The sequence below is a fragment of the Panthera tigris genome, chromosome B4 (assembly GCF_018350195.1).
Source record: "Panthera tigris isolate Pti1 chromosome B4, P.tigris_Pti1_mat1.1, whole genome shotgun sequence".
NCBI classification, from domain to species: domain Eukaryota; kingdom Metazoa; phylum Chordata; class Mammalia; order Carnivora; family Felidae; genus Panthera; species Panthera tigris.
In genome coordinates this window covers 18,837,854-18,851,959 of record NC_056666.1, presented here as the reverse complement: position 1 = coordinate 18,851,959, position 14,106 = coordinate 18,837,854, and positions in this window count along the sequence as shown.

Genomic DNA, 14,106 nt, shown 5'->3' with positions numbered 1-14,106 from the left:
CCGGGACATGATTGCCCTGCCAGGGACTACATTTTCTAGTCCGTCTTGCAGCATAGAGGGTCATATAAATCGTCTTCGTCGGTGCCGTGCAAGAGAGAAGTGAAATATGTAACAACTTCAAGGCTGAAATGGTTTTGAGGTGGCTCTGCCTTCTCTATATTCTCTTTCCGCATTCCCTGTGAGTGGCGGGGAGCTCTAGGAGGAAAGAATCACAGGATGGAAAGCACAGGACAGGGGTCCTTGGCTGGATGGAGCAGAAGGTTGCCTCCCACCCGGCTCTTAAAGGACACCAATTCCTGAAACGCAGATTTGTAAGCAGGTGGATTTTCTAGGCAGGGCATCTGGAACAGCCCTCATGGGGATACGGGGGAAGCCGGACTGGACACAGGGAGAACAAGAGAGAGGCCTCTCCCGATCCCAGAGATCCTAGACATCCTCAGGTTGGGAGACTCTTCAGAATTATCCCCAGTGGAGACACAGGAGGCACAGGCCAGGCCTTGGTACTCTTATATCAGCAGATCTTTGGAAGCAGGATGCTCCTGGGAAGCATCCCTGCTGGTGTGGACCATTCCGGGACAGGGACCCAGCTGGAGCAGGACAGGGACCCAGCTGGAGCTGCCAGCAGGCAACCCAGGCAGCAGCTGGGGATGTGAGCGCCTGGATCCTGAAGGCGTGATCTAGGTGGCACCCCACACCGTGCTGTTTCTTGTTTAATGCCATGAGTAACTGCAAAGTAGTCGAAGCCCTGCATCATGACTTGCCTATTTGGCATTGCCATCCACGAGGAACCCCGAGAACCATTCCTGCTGTGTATTCACGGGAATGAGAACTCACCCCATTAGCAGAATGACCCCACCTTAACATAGTATGTCACAGTTTGCAAAGACTCTCTAATTTCCATTATTTCATTGGAGACCCAAAACAAGCCTCTGAGGGACTCTAGTTTCATAGGATAGGACACCGAGACTGAAGACCATAAGTGCCCGAGCCGCAGAAGGTTTTTGGCATAATTCCCCAGCCAGTTCTCCGTTCATTTGGCCCCAGTCACCTGGTGTTTTCCAGCTTTGTGTCCAGAATACCAGGGTGCTAATAGAACCTCGACTTCCCTCCATCTCCAATTTCTGACAACCTCTGAAGCTTCCCTACAAAGTACAAGCCCAGAACATCCAATGACTTTACATGTTGAAAAAAACCCACCAAAACTGTGCATCACTGCATAAATGTCTGCTTTATAAGTCACCCTTAATAAGGGAGCCTATTAAATTATGCATTTTAGCACAAAATAAACCGATTAGTGTTGACAACCACTACATCTTACTTACCCACACGTTGTACTGAAAATGGATGAAATGTCATAGATATGAATGAACATGTCTGAGGAAAGTTTTTATGCTTAGTATCTCAAGATAAAGTGTAACAGGTCACTTTAAGGTAATACAGTGGGTTGATGGGGAAAAACTATAGGGAAAAACACCCCGTCTTTGGTCGTTATTATTTTCTTCTTCCCATGCACATTTTTCTTACAATATGAAGACTCTGCGTTGAATTGGCACTAGGAACTTTCCAGAAAAAAAAAATGGTGGCTATTGGGAGAATCACAAGCAAGCCAATATGTAAGGTATTTTGTAGGTAGACACAGTATCTCTTGGGCCTTCATTCTGGAAAGATGAATTCTTTGTAACATCGAGCCTATTTCTTTACCTTAGTAGCAGGAACACTAGTCAAGTAATAATTTCCTAGGAGGAAATGCTGAGACATAGCTCTCTTTTCCGAGGTAGGTTACGGGGTATGGCTGTTCTGCGGCAATATTTATCCTTGGCAAAATTCAAGAAAGATAGTTTGATTCTAGCAGTTGTATGTTCTACCTTGAAAAGTCCTCACTTTGGACATTTGGGGGGCATTCAGAAAGAAGGCATGTAATTCATATTGGAAGAGGCCACGTGATTCTATGGGAAAGGTCACGATGGGTGAGAAGTCTGTGAGGAGGGGCCCCAAGAGGCACCATCTGGGTCAGGACAGTTTCTTACATGGGTTTCCAGCTGCCAACATCTGCAGTCCTGAATGCACCTGAAGGCCAGAAAGGGGATTTCCAGGCTTTACTAGGGCTGGAAAGACGAGGATATTGTGAGCCAAAGTCAGGAGAAAGAGGCCTAGAGGCAAGGTCTTGTGGAAGTAGTCTATGACACGGATGCTTGACCTTTTCTGAGGACATCAGGAATTATTGACAAAGAACCCTCACTGTAAGAACCAACAAATTTTGAGCCTCAGTCAAAAATTAGAAAGAAAGGGTTTGGGGCCTGGGTGGCTCAGTCGGGTGAGCGTCCAACTTTGGCTAGGTCATGATCTCAAGGTGCGTGAGTCAGCCCCACAATGGACTGTGTGCTAACAGCTCAGATCCTGGAGCCTCCCTCAGATTCTGTGTTTCCCTCTGTCTCTCTGCCCCTCCTCCACTTGCTCTGGTGTCTCTCTCTCAAAAATAAACCTTAATTTTTTTTTAATGAAAAAAATTAGAAAGAAAGAGGTGCCTGGGTGGCTCAGTTGGTTTTGCCTCTGACTCTTGATTTTGGCTCAGGTCATGATCTCACGGTTTGTGAGTTTGAGTCCCACATCAGGCTCCATGCTGATGAGAGAGAGCCTGCTTGGGATTCTCATTCTCCCTCTCTCTCTCTCTCTCTGCCCCTCCCCTGCTTGTGCACTCTCTCTTTCAATAAATAAAGAAACAAACAAACAAACTTTTAAAAAATTAGAAAGCAAAACTTTAAAACCAGAGCCTGGAAGATGTGGGAGGATGTGTGGAGAGTGGATTCTACTATTCAGTAGGCTATGGAGTGGGGACAGAAAGTGCGGGGGGTGGAGGGAGGAAAAGCACTGTGTGAGAAAGAAAGTGTGGTTCTCTGCAGGACAGGAGGAATAGAGGCCAAGTCCCTGGGGATTACTCATGGAAGAAAGGAAGACTGAGTTGGTCTGGCTCTTGGCTCTGAGCCAAAGGAAATCCCACATGTGGATCGGTAACTCCCGAACCTCTGTCTCGGCCTCGTATGTCACCCCCTTCTCACCTCCCGTCTCCTCCAGGTTTATGTCCCACGTGTCTGCTAGACCTATTTCCATGTATGACTCACCACAACCTCCAACATGGTGTCTGTAAAACAGACCGGCTCCTCCTGACTTACGATGATGGCGTCACCATTTTCTTCCCTCTTCCCGCCTTCACCATTTCTCATCTGTATCGCCTCCTGTCTTCTCACCTGGATTGCTGAAATAGCCCGTGCTGATACTGTTTCACTGCACTCTTAGGTAATGTCCCTCCTCATGAAACTTCGAGTGAGTCTCCATTGTCAACCTAACAGTTTGTACAGGTTTATGGCGACCTCTAATCCTTCCCATTGGCATCTTTATCTGCACATACTGTTCTGGCCACACGAGACTGTGCCTCCTCCTTAAAGGACCGCCTGTCCAGTCCTGCTTAGTGCACGTTCTTCTATTGCTTCCTCTTTTCTGGAAGGTCATTCCATCTCGGCCTGTCCACATGTAACCTCTCTCCGGGGAACCTCAAATAGTTTATTTGCTGGGGAGTCTCTCCCCAGGCCTCTCCTTCTAACCCTCGTGGAACTTAAAAAAAAAAATTAAACTGACAACGTATTTATTTATTTTTAATTTTTTTGATGTTTATTTATTTTTGAGAGAGAGACAGAATGTGAGCAGGGGAGGGGCAGAGAGAGAGGGAGACACAGAATCGAAAGCAGGCTCCAGACTCTGAGCTGTCAGCACAGAGCCTGATGCAGGGCTCGAACTCACGAACCATGAGATCATGACCTGAGCCAAAGTTGTATGCTTAACCAATGGAACCGCCCAAGTGCCCCTAAACTGACAATTTATTGATAGCCAAAGCACAACCCCTACCTTACAGGAACAAATATGCATAGATTTGCTATCCAAGGACATTGCTTTCCCAAGACTGTGGTACTGAGAAAGCTGAATTAGAAATCACGATGTGAGGGGCGCCTGAGTGGCTCAGTTGGTTAAACCTCCGACCGGCTCAGGTCACGATCTCACGGTTTGTGAGTTCGAGCACCGCGTCAGGCTCTGTGCTGACAGCTCAGATCCTGGAGCCTGCTTCGGATTCTGTGTCTCCCTCTCTCTCTGCCTCTCCCCTGCTCTCTCTCTCTCTTTCCCTCTCTCTCTCTCTCTCTCAAAAACAAATAAGCATTAAAAGAAAGAGAAATCCTGATGCTGTTTGTGCAGACAGTTGTGCAGTGCTGATGGCTATTCCTCCCAGGCTACAGTGCAGCCTAATTTAATACTGCTCCCTTGCAAAAGAAGAATTTCTCTTACGACCAGGGGTCTTTTTCTCCCGACAGTGTCCCTCTGCTCTAAACGGAAGCACAAATCTAGTGCAGAGAATTGGAAGGGGCAAAAATTCTACCACGACAGCCACTCCATCCTTCTCATTTCACACCACCTCTTTCCTTTCTTGTCCCAGTTCCTAACAAAAGCACCTAGACAGACAAATGAAAGGCAACAGATAAATGGCCTGGGGTGGGCAGGTGGGGTGGGGACTCTGCACGAATAACATACAGGCCCCAGCTCAGCTGTTGAAAACAAACAGGTGGACACCACCGAATTCTGTTGTTAATGGCCTCCGTTTCTTTTCTCTCTTTACCATTTAAAGTAGCTGTCGTGCCTTAATACAAGGCGCACCAAAGCCTCAGTCGAGAGTTCCCAAGCCTGAACGTTGCCCCTAAGTGCTGAGGTCCAGCCGGGTTTAGCTAGCTGCAAACAGTATGAGTTCTGCTGGTTGGAACAAACCTTTCTGAAGGTATTTCCCTTCGGTGGTGTGACATGTGGCCTGGCAATTCGACTGGAATGTTCTAAATGGAATGCCAGCCCGGCTCTAAAAATAGAACCCACCCCCAGGAGTTGTAATTAGCAGTGAATCTCCATGAAGAAACATGCTGTGTGCAGGCCTTCTAAGCATAGGCGTTAGCCTGGTGTTGGAAAGTCTCTGCATGTTTTGGTGATTTATTACTTAAGGGGCTGAGTGTCCCCCTATTCCACGTACTTTTCACCCCCAAAGAATACCGGGCAATATTTGATCAAAGAATTACCATAGGAACCTTCAGTCTTCAATGTCGACAGTAGAAGAACAGTAATATTCCCACCAGCAGCAGAGGGAAACATCTACGGTAACCCTGTCATCGCTTTTCACATTGATCTAAATACTAAAGAAGCATTTTGCAAACATCCGTGTTTGTCAGAATAATCCGTGGGACCGTTTTAAAATACATACTCCTAGGCTGTGTTCCCAGCTTAATGTTGCTGATCTGCGGGATCCGATTCATTAATATCCCAGGTTGTTCGGACACGGTGGTATTCAGACTTCTCTTAGAGCAAATAGCTCTAAAGCTATGGGAAGCAGTGATATCAATTGTCATTTTTTAATGAAAATAATCAATTGCTCCATAAAGTAATGAAATGTACGTTAACAGCACAATTAAGGCAAAGTCAGGTGGTAAGGGGAGAAATACTATTTATCTAGACCCTCTTAACATCAGGTAGTAATATTATCATGTGAATATATGCTGCACCTTATAAAGAAGTATACAAATGAATAGTATTTTCTTTAAAATTTTTTAAGTTTATTTATTTATTTTGAGAAAGAGAGAGCGAGCAGGGGAGGGGCAGAGAGAGAGGGACAGAGGGAATCCCAATCCCAATCAGACTCTGTGTTGTCAGCACAGCCCCAGTGAGGGGCTCGAACTCACCGCCGTGAGAGAACATGCCCTGAGCTGAACCCAAGAGTTGGACGCTTAGTGACTGAGTCAGTCACCCAGGAACCCCTCAATGGTATGTTTATAAATAAATAGGCTTTTGCTCTTTACTGGGTGTTTCTAATATAAGGAATTAGATTAGGGGCACCTGGGTGGCTCAGTCAGTTAAGCATCTGACTCCTGAAGTTGTTTCAGGTTATGATCCCAGGGTTATGGGATCGGGCCCCATGTCTCTCTCTAAAATTAAAAAAAAATCGATTATTTCCAAGGTTGATGATGTGAAAGGAGAATTGGATATTGTGAAATCCCATAAAAACTTCAAATTTCATATTGTGAATTTTAAGAAATGCACCTTTCCGCAACTTTTATAGACACAAAATTTCATATCTTTTGTTTTTCAAGAGGATGAAAAGGAAAAATTTGGGGGATGCCTTTTACAGACTAGATAGCCTTCATATTGCTTCCTGACTCCTTAGAGAAACGAGGTAAAATGATTATCTATTACTCTTCAATTTTTGAGACCCCACTTTCTTTCAAATAGTCTTTACAGCAAGATAAATGTGAACAGATTTAAAATAGATAAAATAGACAAATGTGAATTCTCTCTGATACCCTACTTGCAAAGATGGGAGAAAAAGAAATCCAGAAGTATTTACTTCATACCAAATAAAGTGGCAAAAATTGAACTCTTGCTAAAGTCTGGCTCTATAATCTATACGCCTCTGCGGTTTTATGGAGGACTGAAACTGGTTTTGTTAGGGGAAAATATTTTATGCACATATGTTCTTCCAGTAGAATGCTTCAGGTAATAGGACTATGAAATAAACAGAAGAGATTATGGGTAAGCACCAGCCTTCACCACATTTCCTTGCTTTTCACTTTCAGAAATATTTAGATTTTTGGTTGTTATTTTTCATGCTTTCTCTCGGCCTAAAGGTGATTTTTTTTTTCTGGAAAATATTATTGAGAGCAATGCATGAATGAAAAATAGTTTTTTTCCATTTTAATCACAGTGTTTTGGCTTTTTTTTTTTTTATTTGAGTCACTGAAAGGGCCAATTTGAGGAGCTGACATGTTCCTTGTGTCCAGTTTTACTTAGGAAGAGACTGTTGGCACATTTATGATGGAAAAGCTACATACTATGGTTGGTAAACAATTGACAAAAAATGGCTTTTGCATGTGAACAACACGCAGTCTTGGGTTGTAGAATGATTGACTTGTATATTACTGTGGTTTCTCTAGTGTTTCTGTGTAGAATTGGAAGCTTCCTTGCAGGATAATTGAGTTTCCTTTACTTGTTTTTCCTTGATTATGTTTACATTTTTTAATTAACATTTTTTTAATGTTCATCTCTGAGGGAGAGACAGAGTGCGAGCAGGGGAGGGACAGAGAGAGACGGAGATACAGAATCTGAAGGAGGCTCCAGGCTCTGAGCTGTCAGCACAGAGCCCGATGCAGGGCTCCAATCCACAAAGGGTGAGATCATGACCTGAGCCTAAGTCAGATGCCCAACCAACCAAGCCACCCAGGTGCCCCTGTTTACAGTTTGATTAAAAATATATAAAACTCTTTGCAATCATTGATTGTGATTTTGTTTTTAATTTTTTTAAACATTTATTCATTTTTGGGGCGCCTGGGTGGCGCAGTCGGTTAAGCGTCCGACTTCAGCCAGGTCACGATCTCGCGGTCCGTGAGTTCGAGCCCCGCGTCAGGCTCTGGGCTGATGGCTCGGAGCCTGGAGCCTGTTTCCGATTCTGTGTCTCCCTCTCTCTCTGCCCCTCCCCCGTTCATGCTCTGTCTCTCTCTGTCCCAAAAATAAAAAAAATAAAAAACATTGAAAAAAAAATTAAAAAAAAAATTTATTCATTTTTGAGACAGCAGAGCAGAAGAGGGGCAGAGAGAGAGGGAGACACAGAATCTGAAGCAGGCTCCAGGCTCTGAGCTGTCAGCACAGAACCCGATGCGGGGCTCGAACTCACAACTGCAAGATCATGATGTGAGCTGAGGTCGAATGCTCAACTGACTGAGCCACCCAGGCGCCACAGTTGATTATCATTTTAAACAATCACCTAAGAACAGTTTTCTATTCTATTTCTGCTCTTCACTGCGGTCTTTTCTCTTCCAGTACTCCACTTCATTAATACTTTTTAAAAAAACTATTAAATGTCTTTTGTGAAATGATTTGATTGTAGTATTAATTACCATATTGAAAAATTGAAAATGACTTAAAAGTCCAAACATAGAAGAAAGATTTAATAGTCCCTTGAAATACTCAGAAAAACTTGAGATGTGTTAAGATTACTTAGTGCTATAGGAAAAAAAAACCACTTGTGTTATTAAATGGAATAGCAAGAAACACAATTATCTCAATTTTTATTCTGAAATATATCAAATATACAGAAAACAACGTATAAAATATATTGAACAGTATGATCAAATCTAAACGTCATGCTCTATTTTTGTACGATTTTCCAAACACAAAAACAAGATTTCAAATACCATTGAAGGTGCACCTGGGTGGCTCAGTCGGTTGAGCATCTGACTTCGGCTCAGGTCGTGATCTCACGGTTCGTGGGTTCGAGCCCCGGGTCAGGCTCTGTGCTCACAGCTCAGAGCCTGGAGCCTGCTTTGGATTCTGCGTTTCCATCTCTCTCTGTCCCTCCCCTGCTTGCACTCTGTCTCTGTCTCTCAAAAATAAACATTAAAAAAATTTAAGAAACCGAAAACAAATCCGGTTGAGGCCTTCAGTATCGTCTTTTTAAATCCATGTTCTTCCCTGAATCCTCAGAGTTAACCATTAATAGGACTTCTGTGTTTATCATTCACACCCACAGTTTTGTAAGTATGATGCATATTTTTATATACTAATCATTGTATAGGACTTTGGTCTAGCATTTTAAACTTTATGTACATTTGATAAATGTGCCTACTCTGCAACTTGCTCCCCGCCCCCAACCTTGTATATATTAGATTTACCCATGCAGTATTTGCAAATTTGATTTATTCAAATAAAACGAAAACATGATTAAATACAGGCATTATGAAATAAGCCGTCGTCAACATTAGCACACTGGTCTTTCGTGGATGCATGTTCTCATTTCTCTTGAGTAAATTCCCAGGAATACAACAGGTGGGTTGTATGATAAGTGTATGTCTAACTTATCAGAAGCTGTCAAATTCTTTTCAGAGCGGCTGTACCACTTTGCATTCCCACCGGCGAGGCATGGGGTTACCATCTGTTCTTCATCATGTCAACACTTGGCATCATCGCCTTTTTTTTTTTTTTAAGTTTTAGCCACTTAAGAAGCGCAGTTACAGAAGTATAGATCACTGTGGTTTTAATATGTATTTCTGTACTAACTGATGACGCTAAGCATCTTTTCATGGATTTATTTTCCACTCGTATATGTTTTTTCCTGAAGTGTCTTTTCAAATTTGTCTATTTTTTCATGGCGTTGTCTTATTAAGTGATAAAGCATCCTCGATATATTCTGGATACTAGTCATCTATAAGAATGTGTTTTGCAAATACCTCACTGTTTTTCAATTATTAATGAGGCTGATGCTAATAAATGTTTTTTCTTTAATTTTTTGAAATTATGTTCTTATGCCATGTTTTTCTCCTTTAATCTACTACTGTGGCTGATTATCTTAAAAAATTTCCAAATTTTTGAACTGTCCTTAATAAATTTATCCTAGGATAGACATGAATTGGTCATACTTTTTAAAATATTCTGTTAAATGTATTCACTAATATGTTTTCTCAAGTTTTTGCAAGTGTATTTAAAAATTTTTTTTTATGTTTATTTATTTTTGAGAGGGCGGGGAGGAGCAGAGACAGAGAGGGAGACACAGAATCCGAAGCAGGCTCCAGGCTCTGAGCTGTCAGCACAGAGCCTGACATAGGGCTTCAAATCCTGAACTGTGAGATCATGACCTGAGCTGGAGTTGGATGCTCAAACCGACTGAACCACCCAGGAACCCAGCAAGTATATTTATAGATGATGTCAATCTGTGATTATATTTTCTCACATGTCCTTGTGCACTCGTTGTGTCAATGCCATTCTTGCCAGGTGATAAGAATTGGTTGATTCTTCTTCATGTTAATTTTCTGAAATGGATTGTATAGTTACCTCTCACATAATCAAATATGTCAGGTTGTAAGTCAGTTCCTTTTATCATTATTATTACTTTTTTAGCCCTGAAAATACCTCTCTAAAAGTGCTAATTCCTTTTTCCAGTCTGGATTGGAGGTACCTTAGTCTTGTGCACTGTTTTTCTTCAACATTGTCATGGGAATTCTTTTTCTTTTCTGTATACCTCTCTCTCTCTCTCTCTCTCCTTTTCTCTCTCTCTCCCTTTCTCAGCAATCTTCCCTTCTCCCTCTCCCTCTCCTCCCACTCTCTCTCTCCCTTCTTCCTCATTTTGGTGGAATATACCTTCCAAAACCTGAGAAAGGATCCACAGGGAATACATTGTTTTGAGAACTGGAATGTCTGAAATATTCCAATCTATACTTACACCTGATTTATGATTTGACTGGAAATAGAATTCTGAGTTCTAAATCATGTCTTATTCATTTTGCAGGTAACTTTCCATTCTCTTCTACCTTCTAGGGTAGTTGTTGAGAAACTTGATGCCACTCTGGTCCCTTTGGAATGTGACCTACTCCCCACCCTCTTTTTCCTCCTCATCCTTACAAATCCTTCAAATGTCACCGTGATCGTTTTAATGTATCTGTCAATTTGTTATACATAACGTAATACCTCATTATTCATCAAAATCCTGGCGAAATTTCCACTGAAAGGCCAGGAGCCGCCTTCTGGATTCTTCTTGACGTGGGGAAGCAAGAGAATCTGTGAACACTAACGTTCTCCCCAAGTGGAGAAATCCACCAGACGTAGGACACTAGTTAAATTAGACCCATTTGTCAAATAGATTGAATTCTGTTCACATTTACTCCATTTATCAAATAAGACAACTCTTCTCACTTAGGTGTGATTTTGTTCCCCACTTTCATTTACTTCATGCCTTAGAGAAAAGTAGATGATTTGGGGTGAATGCCAGGAAAAGAAAGTGCTCGGCACAGATTCCTAAAATAGAGAATTTATATTTAAGCCAAAAAAAATAAGATGGAAAATTAGAAACTGTTGCAGTCAAAACTGATATGACCTTAAAAGAATATATTTTAGTTTTGAGTTGTAAATTACAAACATGTTCTTAAAGTAAAATTTAAAATTATGTTGAAGTGAAATTGATCCTAGTGTACATAATGTGTTCTAGCAATTAATTTTATCTATTTGTTTATTTTTAAGTTTATTTGAAGAAAGAGAGAGAGAGAGAGAGAGCACAGGCTGAGAGAGAGGGAGAGAGAGAGAGAGAATCCCAAGCAGGCTCCATACCATTAGCACAGATAGCACAGAGCCTGAAGCAGAGATTGAATGAACAAACTGTGAGATCGTAACCTGAGCTGAAACCAAGAGTCAGATGCTTAATGGACTGAGCCACTCAAGTGCCCCTAGAAATTAATTTTAAATAGGATGGGGCACCTGGGTGGCTCAGTCGGTTAAGCGACTGACTTCGGCTGAGGTCACGATCTCATGGTTTGTGGGTTCAAGCCCTGCGTCGGGCTCTATGCTGACAGCTCAGAGCCTGGAGCCTGCTTCAGATTCTGTCTCTGTCTCTCTATGCCCTTCCCCTGATTGCACTCTCTCTCTCTCAAAAATGAATAAGCATTAAAGATTTTTAAAACTATAAATAGGATAAAGGTGTCATCGGGTGAAGAAATGAATCTGCTAACCATTTTTAGGCAGAGATAATTACAAATCACAACGCCCCAACAAGCAAATGACAGAGTCACATACCCCGAAGTTCCTACACCTGTCTCCCCCCTCACACACCTCACGCCCATGCTCCTCCCTTCTCACCCTGCACTGCATGTTCAAGAACACCGGCCCGTTTGGACTCTGGCTTCCAGGCTCTCCGGGTTCTGGTTGGTTATGTCTGAGGAGATGCCCTGGCAGGAGTTGAGACAGCAGAAGGGGAGAGGGGAGTTGACTATTCCTCACCCACACCGTGGTGGTGTCGCTGTCACTCACTCCCCACCTGAAGGTGGTGGCATTCCTCTGCAGTGGGGGCCCCTGGCTCCTCTCACAGGGCTGCAACTCGCCCTGGCTTCCAGTAACAGGATTCCTATCTCTTGCTCCCTCTGGACAGGGGAACTTAATGGCTTCTTGCCCTTGTCAGTGTAACCTCAGTGTTACTCCACTGCATTCACACTTCAAAAGGCCTCTTGTTAAATTCTATTCGCGTAAAGCCTTTTGGGGATGCTAACTCTTCCTCCCGGCACCCTCACTGGTATAGCCCACCTGCTAGCCTCCCCTCAGTCAGGTCTGGAACATACCCTTTAGCCACTTGTAAAGATACCTCAAAGCCTCTAAGCTTTAAGTAAACCATGTCTTCTCATTTATCTAGATATCCGTCTTACGATTGTCATTTAAAACTGCCCCCCAGCTTGACCTTCCCTGGAGACCCTTGCCTGGCCACCCTGTGTGTGGCTCAGATGTACCGGAGCGTATGCATTTTTTTCGCCTTGTTCTTACCGTTTTCAATTGCCCAGAATACCTTGAATGAACTTTTCTCCTCTCCCCACTCCCAACCCTTGCATTGGACTGAAATCTTCAAAGCTGAGGCCGCGTGTTGATCTTCTCTGACCCACAGGCACTTAAAAAAGAGTCTGTTGGCTCAGATCAGTTAACGGAGAGAGAACTGTAAGCATCACAGCCAATTGGTAGGTTATTGCAGTAGGCTGAACATAGGGGGAAAAAGATGTTCGTGAATAAAAATAAAGACGGTGGAGAAGATAAGAAGGGGTGCCCACCGCCAAGAAGTTAGGGGGTGCGGAGAGAAAATGGCTTAGGGGGAAGAGGAATTAAGGTGCAGGGGTGAACAGAAACCTGGGGGAGAGTGAACTGGGATACAAATAGGCACATCTTTTTCTCTTAGGGGTTGAAGCCAATAGACTGGCTGAGATTTCAGAAGGAAGTGGCTTCGTGTGAGCTGTGTGAGAGTAAGGGCTGCGGGAGAGGAGCCAACAAAGCAGAGCCAGTGAAAGGAAGAGAGGCAAGTGGGGGGGGGCACCATCCCTGAGTGCCTCGGAAAAATGGGTGGAGAGTCCCCAGAAACAGGAGGTCATGGACGAAAGCATCAGGATCCGGCAGAGGGAAAGAAGAGGTCTGCAAGGTTAATACGATGAACCCACTGGGTGTCTTGGAGGTAGCAGTCAGACTTGGGGGGCAGGGGCGAGAAAGGATTGGGGTAAAATGGCAGGAAGGGGTTACTTAGGAAGGCTGAGGGGATGGCAATGCGAGCAGAAGGTACCTTTTTAAAAAGGCTAGGAAACAGAAAGCCCACGGAGATTTCTTGGAATTTCTTTCTCAGAGCATCCAGGAGGAATCATTTTCAATCTCAGTGCTTTTTGATTTGCCATTCGTCTTAGCGTATTGGTCCCCACCGTCCTTTGGTGGCCACGTCGCGAGAGGATCATTGGCAGCAACGCATTCCAGAGCGCATGTTTGTGTGACATTTCACTCGTTTCCTACTTCACTCCTGCGTCATTAGACTTTGCTTCGCTACGTTGTCTTCATCATTCGGCAGAAGGCTTCAGGGTTTCCGTCTTTTGATCTCCTTCGTGCAATGACCTGTCTACTCCGTTCAGAAATTCTCACACCCCTTGGCAGTTTCCGGCCACCTTTTCCAGGGAGGGGATTTTCGCAAAGCCCCTGAAGGCAAGTCGGTATTTGAGGGTCCACTCAAGTTGCAGCTCTGGGAATTAGGTTTTCCTATTTGAAACTCGAAAATACCCACCAAAGGAAGCGTTACTAATGGGAAGAGAAACAGCCCTATTTCCTTGATGCAAAACAAGAAGCCTTCTTCCTAAGAAGGCTTTTTTTGCTAAGTCAAGATCCCCAGGATTTTCATTAGGATAGCTATAAGCTGTTGTAGCTTGGGAGTCCAAAGCTCCCGAGGTTGCTTTGCGGGACTCAGTAATCGTGTCTTAACTCCCTGCAGGAAACGCTAGAAAAGGTGGCCACGGATGCTGATGTGGTGCTTCCTCAGAAAACAGAAAGGCAAGAGCAAGTTGATGAGACACAGGATAAAATAAATTCCGTGACTAGACGCATGTGACAGACACAGCCCCACAGGCGGAAAACGTGGCGCGAGTGTTATTTTAGTTTGGAAAAGGGAAGAAAATGGGATTCTAAAATTAAAAAAAGAAGAAGAAGAAGAAGCTGGGAGGTAGTAATCCCTGCTGAAATGGAAGATCTTGGCATCTTGCA